General features: G+C 38.7%; 1 long non-coding RNA gene across 1 annotated transcript in view; it reads left to right on the forward strand.

Annotated features, from left to right (window-relative positions):
- The window catches only part of LOC129644821 (uncharacterized), a 47141-nt gene extending 21780 nt beyond the window's left edge, over positions 1-25361 (forward strand). The window contains exon 3 of the long non-coding RNA XR_008711001.1: positions 25277-25361. This is a non-coding gene — a long non-coding RNA (uncharacterized LOC129644821). The remainder of the gene's footprint in view (positions 1-25276) is intronic.
- The last annotated feature ends 230 nt before the right edge of the window (positions 25362-25591 follow it).

Consider the following 25591-nt stretch of genomic DNA (forward strand, 5'->3'; position numbering starts at 1 on the left):
CAGATTCTTTACTGTCTGAGCCACAAGGGAAGTCCTTCCTTCTCTTACCGAATATAATTTATTTCTATGAAACAGAATATAGAATTAAAAGTGTAAATTGAGGATAAACTACAAATGCATTCTTCATTTCTTTGGGTAATGGCTAGAAGTACCTGAACCACTTGTATCCTGACAACAGTGATTGACTGACTCCATAAATACTTCCATTCTGTTCTGGGAGAGGAGCCACTAATGTTAAAGTATAAAAGAGAGCAGTCACTCAATTCACATTTGCTAAGCTCCTCTAATATTCTAAACTGGCCACTTGAGTTCCTTTTCCAAAGTCTGTGTACCTGGTAATCTTCACCTCCAAAGCCTTTGCAAAATATTTCTTGAGCAACTTTAGGGCATCTCTCTGCTGTTTTCTTTACTAAATCTCATCAGATAATTAGTGATAAGGACATGGGTTGAAACTTGTAAAGGTCTGATAAATAGCACTGTTTTTCTAGTTTGAGGTTTTTTTTTAAAAGGTGGGCCATTTTAAAGTATTTAATGAATTTGTCACAACAGTGCTTCTGTCTTGTATCTAGTTTTTTGGCCACGAGGCATGTGGGATCTCGCCTCCCTGACCAGAGATCGAACCTGCATCCCCAGCACTGGAAGACAATGTCTCAACCACTGGACCACCAGAGAAGTCCCCTCATTTGAGTTTTGAATCAAAAGATTTCAGGTCAATGAAGAACAACATATCACCTGTATTATTATTACAATCATCATCATTACCACCACAATCGTCATACCTGGTAAAGACTAGGTGAGGAACAATGGACATCCTAATGCTGAATCCCTGAATTAGACATATTTATCCATCAAGTCAAATGCAAAAGTGGAGAACCACAGGCCTCCCTATGTGGGAACCTACCTTGTAAAACAAACTTCAGACATTGAAAAGCCAACCGGAAATGATGCTTCCAGCATCCACAGTAAAAAAGGAGAAAAGGGATAGAGCCAAGCATGCCCAGTTCCTTATCCCATATCACCAACAAGTGAAGTCATTTATTCTTCAGTCACTTATTTATTTGGATGACCCATATCCTGAAAACACAAAGGCATCTGAAAAAGACTTCCTTGTTCCCTCCCTTGCTTCTCCACCACTCACAAACTCATAGTTCAAGGACTTAAGAAAAATGGGAAAACAGAATCTAGAGTTGGAAAAGTCCTCTGAGATCATGTAGCCTGACCTGTCAGTACAGGGAAGTGAAGTGACTTTCCCAATGTCACACAGTTCCTTAGTGGAAGATCTCAGGCTAGTATCTTAAATTTGAAGAAGAAATCTTAAAAAAAAAAAAACAAAAAAAAAAAACAGTTACTTGATTCCACAATTTTGTGCATCACTCAAAGGTCCCTTCGAGCAGAAACATCAGCCAGATGCTATCATTTTTTTTTTAATTCCTAACCCAAAGAGGGAGCTTAATGAAGCCGCAGACTATTGCATGGCTTTGGTTTGTCCTGATCTGAGCACTATTTTCTGAGGCCACCAGCAGTGTTTCTTCCTCTAGTCTGGAAAGACTCAGTCTTTTCTACTCACTAAATTGCAAAAGATTTATCCTGTCCATTTGTTTCTGTGGAATCGCTTTTCAGCTAGCACAGAACATACCAGATAGTAAGGGCTCCATAAATGGAAAATGATGAATGAATGCATGAAGACATAAATGAATAAAGTTTCTCTCAACCAAAAAGAGTGAAAGATGGGGACTTCCCTGATGGTCCAGTGGCTAAGACTCTGTGTTCCCAATGCAGGGGGACTGGGTTTGACCTTGGTCAGGGAACTAGATTCCATAAGCCAAAACTAAGAGTTTGCATGCTAAAAGATTCTGCATGCCACAGTGAAGATCAAAGATCCCCTGTGCTGCAATCAAGATTTAGTGCAGCCAAATAAATAAATCACACCTCACTTATTAAAAAAAAAAAAGTGCCAGATTAAAAAAAAAAATCAATGCTGTTCCAGCTAAGGCAATAAAAAACTCTATAATAGAGAAATGCATCAACTTAGTTCTAAAAGCTTTTGTGTGAAATATTAACAATTATTAACAAATATTAACAATTACCATTCAAATTGACAAGTGGAGAGAATGGCAAGGAAGACTCAGAGTAAAGAAGCAACAGGAGAAAGATCCAACTGAGAAAAAAAAGGAGTTAGGAGAGCCTCAGTATTTATAAGGGACAGCCCTGACAACCCCAGTGAACCCCAAGATTGACAAAAAACATAAGCACTAAGCCAACTTCACTTCTGAGCACAACATTTCCCTTCTGAATACCAGCCCTTGAGCATTTGAAGTCTGTAGGTATGCCAGGAACTTTACATATGCTATTTATCTATTTCAGCCTTTACTACCACTGCATGAAGTAGATATTATAGACTCTGCCATAAACCATATACATTATGGACCTTCACAAATGTTAAACTGAAATATCAAGTTTATGTTGTATAAATATATCTTTAAGCTTACATCGTTCTCTTAGGCTAAAAATTTTCCTCTTGCTCATTCACATGTCAATCCATTAATTTAAAAAGTATTTATTAGGCAGTAGGTGGAATAATACATTTCTACATGTGGAAATGAACAACTTAGTAATAAAATTAATACAATCCTATTCAAAATAGCATCACAAGAAAAAAATACTTGGGAATAAATTTAACAAGAGAAATATAAGACTTGTACACCAAAATTTTTTTAAACTTTGCTGAAGAAAATAAAAATAAATGGAGAGATAGTCCAGGTCCATGGAAAGAAAGGCTCAGTATTGCTAAGGTGATTTTTCTCCCCAAATTGATCCATAGATTCACTGTAATTCTTAATCAAAGTTTCAGCAGGATTTTTTTTTTTTTTTTTTTGCAGAAATTGACATTTGGTTGCAGAAATTTATATGAAAATACAAAACATCTAGAATAACCAAAATGAGTGTGAAAAAGAATAATTTGTAGGACTTTGACTTCCCAATTTAAAAACTTACCATAAAACTACAGTTATCAAGACAGTGTGGTACTGGCATAAATGCAGACATAAATCAGTGGAACAGAATTGATAGTCTAGAAATAAATTGTTGTATTTACTGTTAACTGAGTTTTGACAAGGCAATTCACTGGGGAAAAGATTCTGTTCAATAAGTGGTGTTTGGACAACTGAATGCAAAATTTAACTTAGGTCTTCATATCACATCATATACAAAAAGTAACTCAAAATGTGTCAAAGATTTAAATGCAAAAGTGAAAACAGTAACTAGATGAAAATTTAGGAGAAAATCTTTAAGATTTTGGGTTAGGCAAAGATTTCTTAGCTATGACAGCAAAAGCATAGTGTACAATACAAGAAAAAATAACAAACTAGACCTCATAAAAATTAAAAACTTGTGGTACTTCAAAACACATCATTACAAAAATGAAAAGATAAGCAACAGACTAGGAGAAACATTTGCAAACTTCATATCAGATTAAGGACTTGAGCTATATAGAGAGCTCATATAGCTCAATAAGACAAAAAAACTCAATCAACAAATGGGCAAAGACATGAACAGAGAGTTCACCAAAGAAGATATATAAATAGATAGTAGGTACATGAAGAGATACTCAACATCATTATTCCTCAGAGAAAAATGCAAATTAAAACCACAGTGAGATACCATTTTATACCCACTAGAATGGTTAGAAGACAGACAATAACAAATGTTGGCCAGGATGTGAAGAAATGAGAACCCTCATCCAGGGTAGATAAGAATGTAAATGATACAGCCACTTTGGAAAACAATTTGTCAGTTTCTTAAAAATTTAAATATAAAATCTCACACAACCCAACAATTCTACTGTTAGGTATCTACCCAAGAGAAATGAGCACCTGTCCACACAAAGACCTGCACCAGAATGTTCATACCAACACATACTGGAAGCAACCCAAATGTCTATCAACTATTGAATGGGTACACAAAAGGTGCTCTATCCATACAGTGGAATGATATTCAGCAATAAAGAGGAACCAGGTAATTGATGAGCTTCAAAAACATCACACAAAATTAAATAAGCCAGACAGGGACCACATATTGTGAAACTCCATTTTTATAAAATTTCCCAAAAAAGGACAAATTTATAGAGAAAGAAAGTAGAATTTGGCTGGAGGTACTAGCTAGGAGTGGGCTTCCCTGGTGGCTCAGCAGTAAAGACTCTCCCTACAATGCAGGAGACCTGGGTTCCATCCCTGGGTTGGGAAGATCCCCTAGAGGACGGCATGGCAACCCACTCTAGTACTCTTGCCTAGAGAATCCCATGGACAGAGGAGCCCGGAGGGCTACAGTCCATAGGGTAGGAAAGAGTCGGACACCACTAAAGCGACTAAGCAGGAGCAGCAGCAGCAGCAGCACAAGCTAGGATTAACTATAAATGAGAATGAGGGATCTTACTAGGGGGATGAAAATGTTCTAAAACTGATTTATTGTGATGTTTGCACCACTTGGTGAATTTATTAAAAAAATCACTGGATTAAAAAAATCACTTGAAATAGGTACATTTTATATGTAAAATATACCTCAATGAAGTTGCTAATAAAATTTAAATAACTTAGTAAAAGTCAGTGTATCATTTGATTCTACATGGAATATACATCATTTACTCAAATTCAAATCTTCAGTCATTTTTGAAACATTCCTCTTCTTCAGTGCCGTTCAGATCAGGTATTAAGGCCTTCCTTGTTCTTCAGTGAACTTTACTGTATGAACTATTTCTTTAGTTTTCTTTCCGAAAGCCATTTTACTAATCCAGATCTTTCTTACTTCCTTACTTAATTTTATTATAATTCTAAGTGTTTTCCCTAACTATATTTACTCCCTGTAGGTTAAACTGCACTAATTACTAGATTAATTCTCTAATAACATTGTTTTTTATCAGGTTGCACTTTCTTACCCCAGACCTCTAATTGTTCTCATTGCAGGCAGTATACTGTGCAAACAATGGCTTTCCTGTTTGGAACCACCCTATATTGCCAATTTTATTTTCCACTCTTACTACAATTCCTTTACTCTATCAGATTGGTTTCCTCATTGTCCCCTGTATTAGCTTCCTAGGGCTGCCGTGACAAATTGCTACAAACCAGGTGGCTGAAAACAACAGAAATATGTTCTTTTGCATTTCTGGAGGCAAGAAGTTTCAAATCAAGGTTTCAGCAAAGCTGTGTTTCCTACTAAGAGTTTACTGGAGAATCCTTCATTGCTTCTTCCAGCTTTCAATGTTGCCGGCAAAATCCCTCATGTTCCTTGGCTTGTAAACATGTTCCTTTCCAACTTCCGCCTGTGTCTTTCCATGGCCTTGTCTGAGCGCACTTCTCTTCTGCTGCTGCTGCTAAATCGCTTCAGTCGTGTCCGACTCTGTGCGACCCCATAGACGGCAGCCCACCAGGCTCCCCCGTCCCTGGGATTCTCCAGGCAAGAACACTGGAGTGGGTTGCCGTTTCCTTCTCCAATGCAGGAAAGTGAAAGTGAAGTCACTCAGTCGTGTCTGACTCTTAGCGACCCCATGGATTGCAGCCTACCAGGCTCCTCTGCCCATGGGATTTCCAGGCAAGAGTGCTGGAGTGGGGTGCCATTGCCTTCTCTGGCGCTTCTCTTCTAGGTCCACTCTAATCCAGCATCATCTCATCTCGAGATTCTAAACTCAGTTATATTTATAAACACACTTTATGCAAATAAAATCATATTCAAAGATTCCAGGCGAATATATCTTTTGGGATGCCACCATTAAATCCACGGTATCACCTGATCACCCTATGTCCTTTTTATACCTTTGACCACGTTCTCTCCACATTTGAAATTTCCCGTCCATTGCTTTTTCCAGATCCTGATCTCATTCTAAGTATAGGTCACCCAGCTTCTCCTATTCAGAACACCCTGTATTAGCTTCTCCTTTTCTGAACTCCTGAGCACTCACTGGTCCCTTCATTGCTGCATTGTTTATGTTCATGTTTGTAGGTCCTTTTTGCCAACCAGAGGCTTCCCTGGTGGCTCAGCTGGCAAAGAATTCTCCTGTAATGCAGACCTGGGTTCAATCCCTGGGTTGGGAAGATCCCTTGGAGAAGGGAATGGCTACCCACTCCAGTATTCTGGCCTAGAGAATTCCATGGACTGTACAGTCCATGGGGTTGCAAAGAGTCAGACACAACTGAGTGACTTTCACTTTGCCAACCAGATTTTAATCTCCTGTAAGGAGATCTCAAACTCTAAAGCAGTGGGTCTCAGTCCTGGCTGCATATTGGAATTACCCAGGGATCTTTAAAAAAGACAATCTTATTCATGTCCCATCCCCAAAGGTTCGGATTTAACTTGAGGTGTGTCATAGGCATGGATATTTTTTAAAACCTTCTTACTTCATTCTAACATCCAGCCAAGATTGAGAAGTCACAATTTTAAAGCACATGTTCTCAATCAGGAGGGCTAAAATTGGTCCTTAGGGTAAGGTTGGGGTAGAAAAATCTTAGATATTACAATGGCTTGTCATTTTCAAAAGGCCCAATATATAAGTAGATAAATGGTATACATCTATGGTACTAAAATTTCATGGGGAGGGAGCAGTTAGGGGGAAAATGTCTAAAATGGTTTTTTAGGGGGCAATAATGAAAAATATGGAGAAGGCAATGGCACCCCACTCCAGTACTCTTGCCTGGAAAATCCTATGGACGGAAGGGCTTGGTGGGCTGCAGTCCATGGGGTCGCTAGGAGTCGGACACGACTGAGAGACTTCACTTTATTTTTTCACTTTCATGCATTGGAGAAGGAAATGGCAACCCATTCCAGTGTTCTTGCCTGGAGAATCCCAGGGATGGGGGAACCTGGTGGGCTGCCATCTATGGGGTCACACAGAGTTAGCAGCAGCAGCAGCAATGGAAAATATGTTGAGAAATACTGCTCTAAAGTATATAAAAATCACCCATGGACCTTGGTAAACTGAATGTGGCCAAGACTCCAGAGATTCTAATTCAGGAGTTTGGACTGTGACCCCAAGTTCTGTATTTTGGATAACAACTACAAAATTTGCATGCTTACAATATACGAAGTACTCTCCTGAATGCACCCAACCATTATCTTCACTTGACAGATGAAGAAACAGAGGCACACAGAACCATTTTCCCAAAGTCACTCAGCAAGTAAAAGAAAAGATTTGAACCCAGGTATTCGTGCTCACATACTTAACCCCTAATTACATAGCCTCAAGTACCAGAGCTTGTGCTAGGGGCAGGAAATGTGCCTCATAATTCTCTTCCATTCCTTCCACAAGGAATAGAATGCATCATACATAGACGAGGCCAAAGAACACTTGTTGAATTAATGTGTTTGTCTCTCAATCGTGTCCAACTCTTTGTGACCCTGTGGATTATAGCCAATTAGGCTCCTCTGTCCATGGGATTTTCCAGGCAAGAATACTGGAGTGGGTTGCCATTCCTTTTTCCAAGGATATTCCTGACCCAGGGATTGAATCCAAGTCTCCTGCAATGCACAGAATCTTTTCCATCTGAGCCATCAGGGAAGCCCATGATACAAATAAAGAACCAAAGAACAGCCAGTCAGACAACAGTAGGACTACAGGGCACCCTGTATCAAGATCACCATTCAGGGCCACAAGGGTTAGATTCCATTGGTTAACTGGGTTAGTTATGAACCTGGTTAAATGGACAAGGATAAGACTTTGTGCTTAGGGGATCACCCTGGTGATTCAGCGGCTAAGACTCCACACTCCCAATGCAGGGGGCTTGGGTTCCATCCCTGGTCTGAGAATTAGATCCCACATGCCACAATTTAAAAGATCCCATGTGCAACTAAGACCGAGTGCAGCCAAATAAGTAAATAATTAAAAAAAGAAAAAAAAAGACTTTGTGCTTAGTCTGAAAGGTATAGGTAGTACTTGGGAAATCTCCAGTATATTACAACTATTAACACAAAGTAAAACCAACAAAAATCTCAAAATGTTCATTCTCACTGTTTCAAAGCCTTTTGATGGTTTTGGGTTCCTTGAGACCAGGGGTTCTTAACTTAACTTAAATTCCAAGGACTCCTTTGGCAATCGTATGTGAAGTCATATGTCATGTGTTCAGAAAATTACTCTGGAAAGGTTGAAGCCTATGGACCACTTCTCAGGATAGTGTTTCTAAAGTATAAAGGTATGAGATGATGAAGGCAACCAACCATATTGAACTACATTTCTCAAAATACTTTTTAAATGTGTGATATTTGTGTTCCCTTATTAATATCTTTAAAAAGGTCTATGACAAGTCTGAAAACAACTGTAATTTGAAGTTGTGATGAGTGTAAATAATATTTCAAGCTATCCATAACAACTAAAATGTGATACAGGAACATCTGTGCTTTCTGTTGGTAACAAAGAATCATGGATACTTCAAACACTAATGTGGTTTGTTGCCAAATTCACAGTAGAAAGAAACGCTCATTCTCAGTTAAAAGTTAGTGAAAATAAAAATGTAAATGTTTTGGGCTTCCCTGATAGCTCAGCCGGTAAAGAATCTGCCTGCAATGCAGGAGACCTCGGTTCGATCCCTGGGTTGGGAAGATCCCCTGGAGAAGGGATAAGCTACCCACTCCAGCATCCTGGCCTAGAGAATTCCATGGATCGTATAGTCCATGGGGTCGCAAAGAGTAGGACACAACTGAGCAACTTTCACTTTCACTTTCCCATCCATGGACCCTTTGGGTGGAGCTGTGGATCCCAAGTTAAAATATTTGCTATTTAGGGACTTCCGTAGGGCTTCCCTGGTGGCTCAGAGGTTAAAGCGTCTGCCTGCAATGTGGGAGACCTGGATTCAATGCCTGGGTTGGGAAGATCCCCTGGAGAAGGAAATGGCAACCCACTTCAGTATTCTTGCCTGGAGAATCCCATGGATGGAGGAGCCTGGTGGGCTGCAGTCCATGGGGTCGCAAAGAGTTGGACACGACTGAGTGACTTCACTCACTCACCTGGCATTCCAGTAGTTAAGACTCCATGTTTCCAATGCAGTGGGGTGTGGGTTCAATCTCTGGTTGGAGAAATAAGATCCCACATGATGTGTGTGCAGCCAAAAAATTAAAAAACAAACAAACAAACAAGCCTGCTTTTTAACTCCAATAGCCTAGCCCTATCTCCTTTATCCTGTCCAGCGTGGCCTGTCTTGATTTAGAGAAATTCCACAGACCAGCTCCATCATTGTCAAAACTTCTGGCCAGGAAAGTTTCTCCAGAAGTACAGGACACAGTCTCTGAACACATCAGCAGCTTTGGACAGAGTGACCCTTATACTGACAGGAACTGAGAAGTGTTGTGGGGGAGGATTAGCTGGAAAAGAATTTCGAGGAAATTTCCTGGTGGTCCACCGCTTAGGACTCCGTGCCTTTACTGCCAAGGGCCCAGGGTTCAATCCCTGGTCAGGGAACTAAGATCTTACAAGCCACACTGTGTGGCCAAAATAAAAGAAAAAAGAAAAGCATTCCTGAAGTTTTTTTCTTCACTTTGCTTAACAACTAACTGTGGAATCTAGAGAAAAAATGCAGAATCCTGGTCACTCTCACAAATCCCCCAACCCCCAACACACCTTTCTCTACACACATGTTCACACATACATACACACATGCTCACACCTCAGAGTTTCTAATTCAGTGAGTCGGGGTGGGGCCTTGGAATCTGCATTTAAATGATCCGACCAGGTAATTAAGCTGCTGCTGACCAGATGCATTAGCCCAGCTTACCAGAAACCTCTTTTGAGAGCAATTTATGTTTCCAAATGGAAGAGAAAGAAGCAAGCATCAAAGCCTTTCAGAGCATTTCCCAATAGCTGCCTGGCCGGCCCCTTAGGTGACTGATTTAGAGCAGACAGCAGCCTAACTCAAAAGGTTCACTATCAGGGCAGAGCAGTTTACATTCCCATCAGAAATGAAATCTCTGACTAAATTTTCCTCTTTTGCGAAATGGAAATATTCTCCCTTTTTTTCTCTCTCACCTCCCGTGTTTTCCCCTCAGGATTCTGCAGAGACTAAAAGGAATACATGATTCACTGAGACGCTTGAACTCTTAACAAAGGTGCCAAATAAATACACTGATGTTTCAAGAACCCCATAACTTGGGAGCACAAAGTGTAAGGATTTCTTGGATTCTGGAGGCTTGTTGTTCCACAGTGCCTGGGATAACTCCTTTATCTTATCTGCAATAACTTCATCTGTAATCTGGAAGATAACTTCAGTCTGTGCTAAGAGAACAATGATATAAGCCTCTCTTTCATTTGACCCTTGACCTTTATCTGCAAGAAACACAGGAGGGAGGCTTGTGGCTTCCTGATCCTTTTATATCTTTAGTCTCACCAGTCAAGACTTTATTAGAAACTTAACTAAAGCCACCTAGACTCTATCTAGCACATAAGTGGTAAGATTCTTTATTCTGAACAGAATCAATCTAAATTGACAGGTTGGAATTGTAGTTTTTTATTTTAACAAAGAAGCAATATACATTTTACTAACATATTAAAAACATTTTTTATATAAAACATGATACTAAATGGTATTTATTAGCAGTTAGAATGTGATTTTTTTTTTCCTCCTCTTGTTATAGGGCTATTTATAGCTCCTGAAAGTTAATTTATCAGTGTTTTAAATTTTTAAAAGTTTCTTATTTAATGGATGATTGGTCAGTGAAATGTATAGCGTTTATGAACTTCTCTCCAGTGTTCCATCCACTTCCTATAATGATGCCATTTATTACTACTTTTTCTCCCCTGATATCTCTCCAGTGCTTAAACAAAGTCTGACACACACAATATTTGTTGAATAAATTTTGAACAAGGCACTGTATTTACTACTTTATTATAGTTAATCTCATTTGATCTGATTAATTAAATATTATTCATTAAATTCTATGAGGTCAATTAGTATTATTATCACAATCTCATTTTATAAACTAAAAAACATGACTCTGAAAAACACTGAATGAATTTATAAGACTTCAGAGAATCACTGGAAAACCTAACACTAAGACTTGAAGTTGGTTAGGCATATGGGTTTATAATTGTTTGATCCAGGGGTCAGCAAATTATGACCAGAGGTCAAATCTGGCCCACTGCCTGTTTTATTAAACACAACTCACTGATTTATGACTCTGAAAAGTGAAAGTTGCTCACTCGTGTCTGACTCTTTGCGACCCTATGGACTATACAGTCCATGGAATTTTCCAGACCAGAATTCTGGAGAGGGTATCCCTTCCCTCCTCCAGGGGACCTTCCCAATCCAGGGATCAAACCCAGGAGTCCCACATTGCAGGTTGATTAATTACCAGCTGAGCCACGAGGGAAACCCATGACTCTGAAAGATGAGCTGAAATTAGGAATATTACAAACTTCAAATCCTTCTTTTCTAAGCCTCAATAAAGAATAAATATGCTGAAAATGTTTGGCAATCTTCTTATGTTGACAGTATTTTGATAGATAAATTGTGTTTATAGTTGTCAGATCAATCAGATCTTAAAACATTAAAATATATTGACACTTACTAATATATTTTTTAATCCTCTGTCCTGATGTATAAGAAACAGGCACACTGGAGAAAGCATAAGTGAAGACAGAATCCAAGAAGGATGCAGAATCCAAGGGCAAGAGAAATCACTGAGTTTCATAGCTGGGATGAACTAAGAACTAGCAAGCTCTCAGAGCCCACGGCCACTTATTTCTCTAGTCCTCCGTCTTTCCAAAGCCACACGATCTCTCTCTCAGTGCTCCCTGCTGTTTATCAAACACACGTGGCCTAAAATGAATACCCCGAAGTAGTGGCATCTACGGCTATACGACTTTATTCATCTAGCTCCTGCGGCCATTCACCGTCTCTGGGTCAATTCCTTGTTCATGCATCTAATGCACAGTTTCTGCGGGAACATGTGATATAAAGGTCTGTCTCTTCCCATGTTATGGAGGGTCAAATCTCCAGGAAGCGTGTATGGAGGAGAATAAATGATTGTCATCACGAAAATGCCCTATTAAAATGATTCTTAGTGTGATGGGGGATGGGTACTTATTCCTCAGATTGCATGGTAACACTGTAATGAACCACTATTACTCATAGGAGTTGATCATGTCCTTTGGTTTTGCTTGTCTGGATAAAATGTAGAAAACTATGCTTTAGTGTGATTCATAATAATGTACTATGTTTAGGAGAAAAGGTTTTGTTGTTTGCAGAAATTTGTGTTTGGAACTAATGCAAAGCTTCCCTGGTGGCTCAGTGGTAAAGAATATGCTTGCCAATGCAGGAGGCCCAGGAGACGTGGGTTTGATCCTCGGGTCAGGAAGATCCCCTGGAGAAGGAAATGGCAACCACTCCAGTATTCTTGCCTGGAAAATTCCATGGACAGAGGAACCTGGTGGGCTACAGTCCATGGGGTCACAAAGAGTTGGACAAGACTTAGTGATTGAGGGCAATGCAAACACATGCAGTTCCTTGATAAATGCAGTTTATGCAGATAAATGCAGTTCCTTGAAATATCTAACTTGGTCTATGTTCTTAAATGACTGATAATTAAATGGAGTCATTGAGATGATGATTTCATTATTTTGACATAATGTAAATGTCACTTTTCTTTTGGTTTCTTAATCTCGCCTACATATTTGCTTCCCTTCTGTGTGTTTCTTATAATATTTATGCTTAGCAAAATGGGAATACCAATAACCACTACAATTTTATAGGCCTATCAAACAGCAGAATGACTAGTCTATTGGTAGACCTTAATGATATTACCATGTCTCTGTCCCAGTACACCTTGTAGCAATTTTCCAACACATTCACAGAGTTACATTTATAGTGCAGTATTAATCCATTTGCAAACTCACATCTGAGGTCATAATGTTGACCTGCAGAATTAACAGTATACTCGTGCTGTTCATTCAGCAGCTAAGTATAACCTCCAATTATTTTATAATTGTTTTGATGAGTGTAGTTTCTTTTGTACATGAAAATGATAATCCTTTCCCAGCTGAACTTACACTTGGATTTTTTTCCCTTGTGAAAAAAAGACTTATATTTGTAAATTAGTTGATCCAGACTGGTGGTGTTTTCCCAGACTAAAGTACAGTGTTTTCCTCTGTAAAATTCTACTTTATTCTTTGAATGAGACTGATTTTGAACTGTGGAATTATCATGTGTCTTTGCATCAGGTAACATTTGCTGAGTGCCTACAATACTCAAAGCATTGCTAGAAATTTGGAGTAAGAAAGTGAATAAGATAATCACTGTCCTCAAAGAACTTCTATTTGTTAGGGAGCAGCCACTAAGCCATGTAAACCTGATTAATTGTGACACATGTTATAACAGACTAGAGGGATGGACAAATGCCATGGAAGAACTGAAAAAAAGACTATAAATTATTCTGGGAGTGAGACAAGAAAAAAATGCATATGACATGACCTTTGAGTTTGGCTTTGAAGGAAGAAAGAAAAATTCAGGTGAAAGAGAACAACATGAGTATGGTGACCTGAGGCAAAATAAATTAGTGAAAGGAATGTGTCTAGGATCAGTTCAGCTCAGTTCAGTTTAGTTGCTCAGTCATGTCCGACTCTTTGAGACTCATGGACTGCAGCACACCAGGCTTCCCTGTCCATCACCAATTCCTGGAGCTTGCTCAAATTCATGTCCATTGAGTTGTTGATGCCATCCAACCATCTCATCCTCTGTCGTCCCCTTTGCCTGCCTTCAATTTTTCCCAGCATCAGGGTCAGTTCTTCACATCAGGTGGCCAAAGTATTGGAGCTTCAGCTTCAGCATCAGTCCTTCCTTCCAATGAATATTCAGGACTGATTTCCTTTAGGATTGACTGGTTTGATCTCTTTGTTGTCCAAGGGACTCTCAGGAGTCTTCTCCAACACCACAGTTCAAAAGCATCATTCTTCAGCATTCAGCTTTCTTCATGGTCCAACTCTCACATCCATACATGACTACTGGAAAAACCACAGCTTTAACTATACGGACCTTTGTTGGTAAAGTAATGTCTTTGCTTTTTAATATGCTATCTAGGATAGATGAAACATATCAGAGAAAGAGGTAAGAAGTAAGGCTGAATAAATGCGACCATGGTAAAAGAAGCTTTACATGCCACTGTATATCATTCAAATAGATCATTAAGACAATGGAAAACTGCTGCAAGTTTTTAATTTAGGAATTTACAAAAGCATATCTGTATTTTAGAAAAATAATACATGTGGCAATGTGGAAGACTGATCAAATTGCAGTGAATTCCATGAATATTCATCTAGTATTAATCTAGTTTTCCTCATTCTGTAATAAAGATGTTTATCTACTTATTAATTCAACAACTACCATGGGCCAAGAATCCTGTACTGAGTTATCATGACCAAGTATTTATCACTACTGTTGATTAACGTTTAATTCCTTTCATCCTCAAGAAACCCTAATATTCTTATAATTTCCTTGGTACTAAATCTACAAGTGTGACCTTCTGTAGTAGTTAAGCCTTATTACATCAAGTTTGCTTCTTAGCATTTATAATTATGCAGTATGCAGGTGAATATCATTATTCAAATTATTTTAAAACTTTCAAAAAGAGAGAAAACAGAAATTACCAGTATCAAAAATGAAAGAGAAAATATTACAGATCTTATGGATATTAGGAAGACATAAGGAAAAATTATTAACGACTTAATGCTAACAAGTCCAACAACTTATATAAAATGAACAAATTGCTTAAGAAGTACAAAACAGACTAAAACTAACAAAAGAAGAAACAGAAAACCTGAATCATCCTATAGCCATACAACTAGAATTCCATAGGTTAAAAATATTCTCAGGACTCCCCTTGTGGCCCAGTGGCTAAGACTCTGTGCTCCCAAAGCAGAGGGCCTGGGTTTGATTCCAGGTGGGGAAACTAGTTCCCACAAGCCACAACTAAGAGTTTGTATGCCACAACTAAAGAACTCTGATGCTGCAATGAAGACTGAAGATCCCCCATGCCACGACTAAGACCTAGTGCAGCCAAATATATATACATATATTTAATTAATAGACAGTACTTTAAAAATTTAAAAAGTATTCTCACAGGGACTTCCCTGGCAGTCCAGTGGTTAAGTAAGACTGGGTACTTCCACTGCAGAAACACGGGTTCCATTTGTGATCAGGGAACTAAGATCCCACGAGGTACACATGGCATGGGCCAAAAAAAAATAGTATTTTCATAAAGACAACTCCAGGTCCAGATGGCTTCACTGAATTCTACCGAATACTTTAAAAAAAAATAGCAAATTCATACAAACTCTTTAAGAAAATAAAGGAAGAGGAGGGGATACTTAATCAATTCATTTCACAACAACAGCATTACTATGATACCAAAACCAGCCAGAAGCATGACAAGAAAACTATAAATAAACTTGCCAACAGATTCAAAAGCTCTCAACAAAATATTAACAAGTCGGATCCAGCCATGAACAAAAAGAATACTACATCAAGACAAAGTGGGATTTATCCCAGAAACATGAGTCAGGTTTAATGTTAAAATTACTTTTAAAGTTTAAAGCTTGAGCTTTAGAATTAACATAGAGCTTCAATAAGCATACATGGGGTAAATAATTGATAGAAGAATACTAATCCTCAAAACTATTGTCTTATTTTCTTTTAGCTTAATGGGCTGGGACCTAGTCAGATGCATGTTGAGGACTGTGCAACTCAGGTCTAGAAAGTCTGTGCATGACATACCCCCCACCCCCATCACAATGATTGGTTCCTGTGTGGGTCCTGTCATAGCAAAGTTGAGCAAAGGGAATTTTTCCCTTACTTTGGTGTCTGACTCATACATATGTTATCTCTTGAACTGCTGCAACTGTTTTGCTGTGAGTGAAGCTGACATATTAAAAAGGCCAGTGAGAGGATCATAAAAAGAAAATATAGAGATGAAGTCTATATCAAACCTTCACAAAGGCCTTAATGCATCTGAACTTGTTGATAGAATTAATTTCAATCTTGGACAGATTATTTTTTATTAACTAAGTATTAAATAACCAAAGAAGAAAAAATCTGAAAGTACAGATAAGCCCACTTTATTTCCATTGCTGTTATATTTACCACAGAAATTTGTTCATAATATTTAACTTACAAACTCTGAAATTAATATCTGCATCATCCTCCTGAACAATATAGTCTCTGCTGCTGCTGCTAAGTTACTTCAGTTGTGTCCGACTCTGTGTGACCCCATAGACAGCAGCCCACCAGGGTCCCCCGTTCCTGGGATTCTCCAGGCAAGAACACTGGAGTGGGTTGCCATTTCCTTCTCCAATGCATGAAAGTGGAAAGTGAAAAGTGAAGGTGAAGTCGCTCAGTCTTAGCGACTCTTAGCGACCCCATGGACTGCAGCCTACCAGGCTCCTCCGCCCATGGGATTTTCCAGGCAAGAGTACTGGAGTGGGGTGCCATAGCCTTCTAGAACACTTTAATTCTGATAATCCCTTATAATTTATAGCTGCATATTTTAGGTGTATCTTTTTTTAAGCCCCTCAAAATTTTTTTTACAATGCTTACTTAGATTTATCCATATTTTACATTTTGTTTTTTCACCTCTTCCTGAATCACAGACCATCAATTTGGGATCATGTTCTTCCATCTGAAGCACATATTTTAGAGCTTAGGTTCAGTTGAGTTCAGTTCAGTCGCTCAGTCATGTCCGACTCTTTGCAACTTCATGAATCACAGCACACCAGGCCTCCTTGTCCATCACCAACTCTCGGAGTCCACTCAAACTCATGTCCATCGAGTCGGTGATGCCATCCAGCCATCTCATCCTCTGTCGTCCCCTTCTCCTCCTGCCCCCAATCCCTCCCAGCATCAGGGTCTTTTCCAATGAGTCAACTCTTTGCATGAGGTGGCTAAAATATTGGAGTTTCAGCTTCAGCATCAGTCCTTCCAATGAACACCTAGGACTGATCTCCTTTAGGATGGACTGGTTGGATCTCCTTGCAGTCCAAGGGACTCTCAAGAGTCTTCTCCAACATCATAGTTTAAAAGCATCAATTCTTTGGTGCTCAGCTTTCTTCACAGTCCAACTTTCACATCCATACATGACCACTGGAAAAACCATAGCCTTGACTAGACGGACCTTTGTTGGTAAAGTAATGTCTCTGCTTTTGAATATGCTATTTAGGTTGGTCATAACTTTCCTTCCAAGGAGTAAGCGTCTTTTAATTTCATGGCTGCAGTCACCATCTGCAGTGATTTTGGAGCCCCCAAAAATAAAGTCTGTCAGTGTTTCCACTCTTTCCCCATCTATCTGCCATGAAGTGATGGACCAGATGCCATGATCTTCATTTTCTGAATGTTGAGCTTTAAGCCAACTTTTTCACTCTCCTCTTTCATTTTCATCAAGAGGCTTTTAGTTCCTCTTCACTTTTTGCCATAAGGGTGGTGTCATCTGCATTTCTGAGGTGATTGATATTTCTCCTGGCAATCCTGATTCCAGCTTGTTGCTTCTTCCAGCCCAGCATTTCTCATGATGTACTCTGCATATAAATTAAATAAGCAGGGTGACAATATACAGCCTTGACGTATTCCTTTTCCTATTTGGAACCCATCTGTTGTTCCATGTCCAGTTCTAACTGTTGCTTCCTGACCTGCATATAGGTTTCTCAAGAGGCAGGTCAGGTGGTCTGGTATTCCCATCTCTGTAAGAATTTTCCACATTTATTGTGATCCACACAGTCAAAGGCTTTGGCATAGTCAATAAGGCAGAAATAGATGCTTTTCTGAAACTCTTATTGCTTTTTCGATGATCCAGCGGATGTTGGCAATTTGATCTCTGGTTCCTCTGTCTTTTCTAAAAGCAGCTTGAACATCTGGAAGTTCACGGTTCACGTATTGCTGAAGCCTGGCTTGCAGAATTTTGAGCATTATTTTACTAGCGCGTAGAATGGGTGCAATTGTGCGGTAGTTTGAGCATTCTTTGGCATTGCCTTTCTTTGGGATTGGAATGAAAATGGACCTTTTCCAGTCCTGTGGCCACTGCTGAGTTTTCCAAATTTGCTGGCATATGGAGTGCAGCACTTTCACAGCATCATGTTTCAGGATTATTAATTGCAAACTTGCAGTTTTTATTTGCCTGAAATGTCTTAATTTTGCCTTGGTTTTGAAATATATTTTTGATACATGTACAATTCCAGTGTGAGAGTTATTTTCTTTTTAGCACTTAAGATTATTCTTCCTATTGCTTTCCATGGTTGTTCTCAGTCTGTCTTTTTTTGGTAATCTTCTTTTAAGTTTCCTTGTCACTGATGTTCTACATTTATCTACAATGTGGCTGGTTGCGTGTTTTCTCTTAATTTATCCTATTTGAGACTTAATGGACATTTTGAATATCTGGATATATGTTCATTAGTTCTGGAAAGTTCACTACTATTAACTCTTTTAATGTTTCCTCTGCCTGATTCTCTCTCATTTCTTCTTGGAATTCCAGTTTGATATATGTGAAATCTTTTCACTGTCATTTTGCCTCAGTGTCTCTTTATATTTTCTGTCTCTTTATATTTCTGTACTACACCCCACCTAATTTTCAGTACTATCTTCCAGTTCACTAATTCTGACTTCAACAGTGTCTAATCTGCTTCTAAACCAATCTATTGATTTTTTTTCAAGTATTACATTTTTTTTCATCTCCAGAGGTTATATGTGATTGATTTTCAAATTAGCTTGGTCATCTTTTAGTCTATTATTTTTTTAAACATAGCAAACATTGAATAATTATTGAATACTCAAATTCAATAATTTGAATTATTAACTATTTGCTAATAATTCAAATAGTTAAAGCTTTTGTGGGTTACTGATTCTGCCATTTCTTTCTCATCGTGGCTATGCTTCCTTGGGTATTTTGTGATTTTGGATGGTGAGTCTAGGAATTCTAGGAATTTATCTGTAGGACTTTTTTGATGTCTGAATTGAAAGTACCATACTTCTGTGAGGATTTGTGTTTAGTTTCTCCCAACCCTAGGATGCTACTAATTTGGTATCATTTTATTTTTTAAATTTATTTATTTTAATTGGAGGTTAATTACTTTACAATATTGTACTGGTTTTGCCATACATCAACATGAATCCGCCACAGGTGTACACGTGCTCCCCATCCTGAACCCCCCTCCCTCCTCCCTTCCCGTACCATCCCTCTGGGTCATCCCAGTGCACCAGCCCCAAGCATCCTGTATCCTGCATTGAACCTGGACTGGCGATTCATTTCTTATATGATATTATACATGTTTCAATGCCATTCTCCCAAATCATCCCACCCTCTCCTTCTCTCACAGAGTCCAAAAGACTGTTCTATACATCTGTGTTGGCATCATTTTAAACTTAATAATTGCCTTAAAGTTTTTCAGACCATGTTGCTGCTGCCGCTGCTAAGTCGCTTCAGTCGTGTCCAACTCTGTGCGACCCCAGAGACGGCAGCCCACCAGGCTCCCCCGTCCCTGGGATTCTCCAGGCAAGAACACTGGAGTGGGTTGCCATTTCCTTCTACAATGGATGAAAGGGAAAAGTGAAAGTGAAGTCGCTCTGTCGTGTCCGACCCTCAGCGACCCCATGGACTGCAGCCTTCCAGGCTCCTCCGCCCATGGGATTTTCCAGGCAAGAGTACTGGAGTGGGGTGCCATTGCCTTCTCCATCAGACCATGTAGGTAGCATATATTCAGGCTGTAATCCTTAGGAGTTGACATGTGGCTATGAAATCAGAGGAAAGAATTTTTCTCCTTCAACCAGTGCTAAAGTTTAAACAGTACAATTTTCCTTGAGGTTCCCTTACTAAATGGAGAGTAAGGAAGGTTTATTTCACTGTCACACTGAGGAAGTGTACAGATTCACTATCAGTTTTTATTTTTATGTTGAGTGTTCTGCATCCTAGTGAAATGTAACAGTCTCATAATTAGACCCCCCAGTTTGAGAGGACCTCGGAGTTAATCTTTTGTCTCGTGTACTCCTCAAGATCTGAAAAGTAAAATTCAAATTCAAAAGATTTGGCAATTGCCCCCAGAGTCAAAGAGATTTTCAGTATCCAGGTTCATGCCTTCTCTTAGTTTTGACATCTTTGTATTTCATACTTTCTTGCCATCTCACCTGATGTATTAAAGCACAAACTTCTTATTTTTAAATCCAGCATATTAGGTTTTTTTTTTTTTTTTTGGTTTGTTTTATAATGGGAGTGTCACTCTGGGTATCTAGTTTATCATGCTGTCAGATATGGAAGTCCTTTTTACAAGTCTTCTATGGTATTCTATTAGCTGGAAGACTCTCTTTCCATAACATGCCAGTTACAAATATCTCACCTTTGTTCCAAATTCACTTTTCATTGCCTGCTGTGCAAAAATGCAGATGGGCCTTTAAAATAGCTTTTATTTGCCAGCTGACATAATGCTAAACTTTATCAATAGAGGCTCTATCAATAGAGGCTCCATTGCAGGATGGAGGCCTTTTTCTTCCAGGTCCAAACTGCTCCTCTGGCAGGTACATGCAGCTTCTCCAGTTCAGGTTTTGGAAGTGCTCACAATTTCCCCAATGTCTGGCTCCTGTGCTGCACACCATTTCCAAGGCACCCACCTCCTTAAGTGTTGGTGACTTAGGCTTTGCCAACACCAGGTTCCTCCAGTTCAGGCAGCATCTTCAGTGAAGGCCTTCAGCAGCAAGAAGCAGCCAGCAGCTGTCCCCAGGACCCAGTCAGGCTGTTTCCTAGCAGGATCCCTTCAGTGAGACACTTCCTTGGGAACAACTTCCTCCTGCATCCCAGAGACTTCTGTCACAGCAACTTCTCTGCCATTTCTGGCTCAGATCTGGAGTACAAGTGCAAAGGAGACCTTCCTTGGGTATATTGTGAGGTTAGGTAGTGATTGGTCCTTACATTGGCTATATTCTTCAGAGTTCTCTTTACTTCTTTCAAGCCAATCCCTCCTTAATCATATCCCCTGCTTCCTTATATAACACTTTCCCTGTTTACTTCACTGGTTTTTATCTCCTGGTTCGATCCTGGTTGATGAATATACCTTCATCCAGTAATTTCCTCTCTCCTCCTCAAGATTCAGTTCAGGCATCATCATTATACTGGTTCAGGTATATTGCAATTAATCATACAAATTTTCTATTTTTTGTAGGTCAAAAATAGTTGAATACTGGCAGTTTCAGTGGTTCAAACTAATATTTTCTCTGTAGTTCTCATCACATACCTCTGTCAGCACTTACCCCACAAATTGAAAATAACAGTTTTTAAAAATATGTCACCTACTATAAGACACACTCTTGGGAATAATTTTTAGTCTTTTATTCCTAATGCCTAAATGCCTAATCCAATTCACAGTAATTACTATATGTTCAGAAAAAATACTGTTGAACTAACTGAATACTCGCAAATCATTTAGCCTCTCAAATCTTCAATTTCTTCCTCTCCTAACTGGTATCATTAACACCTGCTCCATTTAACTCAAAAGTTCTTAAGACAGACTAAATGAATATATGTTTCTACTTCCTTAACACAACTAAAAGCAGATCATGCTACTAAATGAGTTATTTCATGTGGGAAAAAAATGGAAGAATTACTCTTTTAGTATGATTTTATTTTTCAAATATCATAATTAATTGTAGAATTAAAGAACACAAAAAGCATAAAAAAATTATTCAAAATATTACTAACCAGAGATAGAACTGTTAATATTTTCATGTAGTTATTTCTAGTACTTTTCCATGAATATTTTAAAAACAAAAATTATGAAAAAACTATATGTATATAGCTTTTTACCCTGTTTTTTCCATTCAATGTAATGTAAGAATATTTCTAGATCATTAAATACCCTTTTAAAAACATGTTTTTATTGGCTATTATTCCATCACATGAATAAACCATTAAACATTTATCAAGTTATTTGGACACATTATGTTTAATTTTTTGCAATTAAAATTATTAAGATAAACATTCTTACAAATACTTATGTACATCTTTCATTGTTTTCTTAAAAGAAATTAGTGGGAGGATACACTGAATCAAAGCATACAAATATTTCTATGGGTTTCTGAAACTATTGCCAATTTCCTTCTAAAAACTATGCATTAATTTGCACTCCAGCATGAGAATAGCCTTTCAAAGCATATTCAATGAACAAAATGGTTTGAAAAAAAATTGCCAATTTAGTTGTTGAAAATACTTTTTACTTTCACATGTATTTCTTTTACTTTTAGTAATGTGCATGTTTTCATGTTTATTTCTTTTGATGTTAAATATCTATATATACCCTATTTTCTAAAAATTGTGTTCAACATATTTTTACTTTTTATTTTTAAAAGTTCTTTATATATTATGGCTACTAACCAATTTTTCATATATTTTGAAATTTCTCCCATATGATTTTCATTTTTATTATGATAGGTGTGTGAAATTAAAAATTTTTATAGTCAGTATCTTGTTTATATATTGAATATATAATCAATCTTTTTCCTGCATTGATTTATATTAAGAAGGTTCCTCCCCATCCTGACATCAGAGTCACCTCTATTCTACCCTCTCCTATTTTATTATTTCAGTTTTTAGTATCACATGAGGCAGAGTATGACATTTTTTTCTAAAAATATAATAACATATACTTACTACTTGATAATTTGAAAGTTAAGGCTAATATATTTGCAAAATCTGTAAATATTACCAGGCATTTGGTAAGCAGAGTGGCTGGGATTTGGAGGGACTGAGCTGCCATGTGCTTAAAAAAAACCTAATACTGTAATAAATATGGATTTGCTTTGTTTTATGATTGTCTGATAAAGTGTACAGTCTCCATAATGGTCAAGTCCTTTATTATTCACAAGTCTTTTATTATTTATTATTTTCATTAAAGAGATCACTGTTTTCAACATGTGAGTGAATCCTATCTGCTAATGTGAATATTCTTAGCTTATAGATGGTAGGCATGTTAAGAGTCAGTTGTCTTTTGAATTTGAAATACATTTGACCCTAAAAGGAAGGTTTAGGGCACCGACCATTTGCACAGTCAAAAATCTGCATATAACTTACAGTTGGCTCTCTGTATCTACAGTTCCTCTGGATGTGTGGTTCTCCATTTGCAGATTCAAACAACAGGGGATTATGCAGTACTGTAGTATTTACAATCAAAAAAAGCAGCATACAAATGGACTCACACAGTTCAAACCCATACTGTCCAAGGGTCACCTGTATTGTCTTTGCTCAAAGCAGTATGTTTGTGAAATGTTATTGTTGCTTAGTTACTATAATGTGTCCGACTCTTTTGCGACCCCATGGACGATAGCCTGTCAGATTCCTCTGTCCATGAGATTTCCCAGGCGAGAACACTGGAGTGGGTTGCCATTTCCTTCTCCAGGGTATCTTTTCGATTCAGGGATTGAACCCACGTCTCCTGGACTGGCAGGTGGATTCTTTACCACTGAGCCGCCAGGGAAGCCCGTCTGTTTGTGAAATATCTGGCAACAATTTCAGTGGTGCAGATGGAAGTAAACCGTATCTCCTTACCTCATTCTTCTAGTTTTTAATTCATTCTACTTTTCTTGCTTGCCACAATTTGGGTTGGGTTATATGAGGACTAAGGATGTTTCTGGGGTGTTCTACTTAGGTATGACATATATTTTTGTGGAATGTATTAAAATTACCCAGGAGATTTTGGAAACTCCCCTACACTGGAGTTGGATATTCATTTCCCACCAGCAACCCAAAATATCCTCAAGGCTTCATGGAAACACAGAACGGATCAAAGGTCTTATTGAAAACCACAAACTGCCATGTTGGGTGATTTACTCAGAAAAAAGAACTTTAAAAATATTCAATAGTGCATGGACTCTCTTAGAGGCCTGGGGACCAGGATTAGAGGCTCTGCCCCCTAGGCAAAGTGCCCCAAAACATGCTGAAGAACCAGCTTCATGATGTGGCTGGCACTGCAACGGCCACTACCCCATTACCAGGATGCATTCTGAGTGGCTCCTACTTCTTCACATGCTGACTTTGACTCAAGAGTCCAGAGTAGATGAATCTGATTGGATGGAATTTATGATTTAGCAGCAAGGGAGGCTTAGAAAGTTATTTGCTATTATTTTCAGTGCCTAAGGTGAAAGCTTCCCATCTTCTGAGGAAGGGATATGGATACTCACTAGACACAAAGAATGTAAAATGTCCATCCTCTAGACTGATGCAGATGAACAGCTAGTGTTTTTACAAGAATCTGGACATTGGGTGACCAGAAGTTCTCAAAGGGATTGATAATACGCTATATACCCATTTTAAACTACTTATAGAAACCTATCATGTACAAGGCATGATACAATGTGTAACAAACTCTTGCTGCCCTTGGGAGACTACACTCTAGTTGTGGAAGCAGGACTTACATCAATAAGATCTTTAAAGGTTGAAGTAATCAAAACACAACAGCAATGCACACTGCATAACTGCTGTTCCAAGCAGAACCTGAAGGGAGGACTTGGGTCAGGCAGTCTATTTTGGAAGTGATCCCAGGAAGCAAAAGTGACGGGGTCAGAAAAATGCATGGGAAAAACAGGAAAAGTCAATATAATAGTACCATTTATAAGTCCCTGCTGTGGACAAAGGGGGCAAATTTCTGCCAGGATTTCTAAGAAATACGTTGTTGTTGTTCAGTTGTTAAGTCATATCTGACTCTTTGCGACCCCATGGACTGCAGCACACCAGGTTTCCCTGTCCCCCACTATCTCCCAGAGTTTGCTCAGGTTCATGTCCATTGAGTCAGTGATGCTGTCTAACCATCTCATCCTCTGCTGCCCTCTTCTTTTGCCTTCAATCTTTCCCAGCATCAGGGTCTTTTCCAATGAGTTGGCTCTTTACATCAGGTGGCCAAAGTATTGGAGCTTCAGCCTCAGCATCAGTCCTTGCAAAAAATATTCAGGGTTGATTTTCTTTAGGACTCACTGGTTTGATCACCTTTAAATCCAAGGCACTCTCAAGAGTCTTCTCCAGCACCACAATTCGAAGGCATCAATTCTTTAGTGCTCAGCTTTCTTTATGGTACAACTCTCACATCCATACATGACTACTGGAAAAACCATAGTTTTGACTATATGGACCTTTGCTGGTAAAATGATGTCTTTGCTTTTTAATATACTGTCTAGGCTTGTCTAAGAAGTATACAGAATAGAAATGTCCATAGCAGGTAAAAATATTTATCCACTAGCTCCCACATCCTAGTGATGAAAGCTTTCCCCCAAGAACGATAACTCTCTCACACTTTCAGGCTGGGCTTGTTCATAGCACGAGTTCCCTTGTATCGGAGAAAGCTTCGTGAGGAAGGGAACTTGAAGCAGATGAGTTGGAATGAGGTAAGTCTGAGCTTGCACGAGCCTTCTACAACAACTGCAGCTGAAATCAGAGGTGAGACAATGGAAGGTGATAAGGGCACTAGAGGTGCTTGTTAACAACTGTCAACCTACAGAAATACTTGATAGAGGTGATGCATTCAAATGAACACAAGGTTGCCGCAGGCCTGAGTGTTTGTGGAGGCTTCCTTAGGAGGTTGGACTCCAACTGAGCCTGGAAAGAATTGATGGAA

This window comes from Bubalus kerabau, chromosome 2, assembly GCF_029407905.1.
Source record: "Bubalus kerabau isolate K-KA32 ecotype Philippines breed swamp buffalo chromosome 2, PCC_UOA_SB_1v2, whole genome shotgun sequence".
NCBI lineage: Eukaryota > Metazoa > Chordata > Mammalia > Artiodactyla > Bovidae > Bubalus > Bubalus kerabau.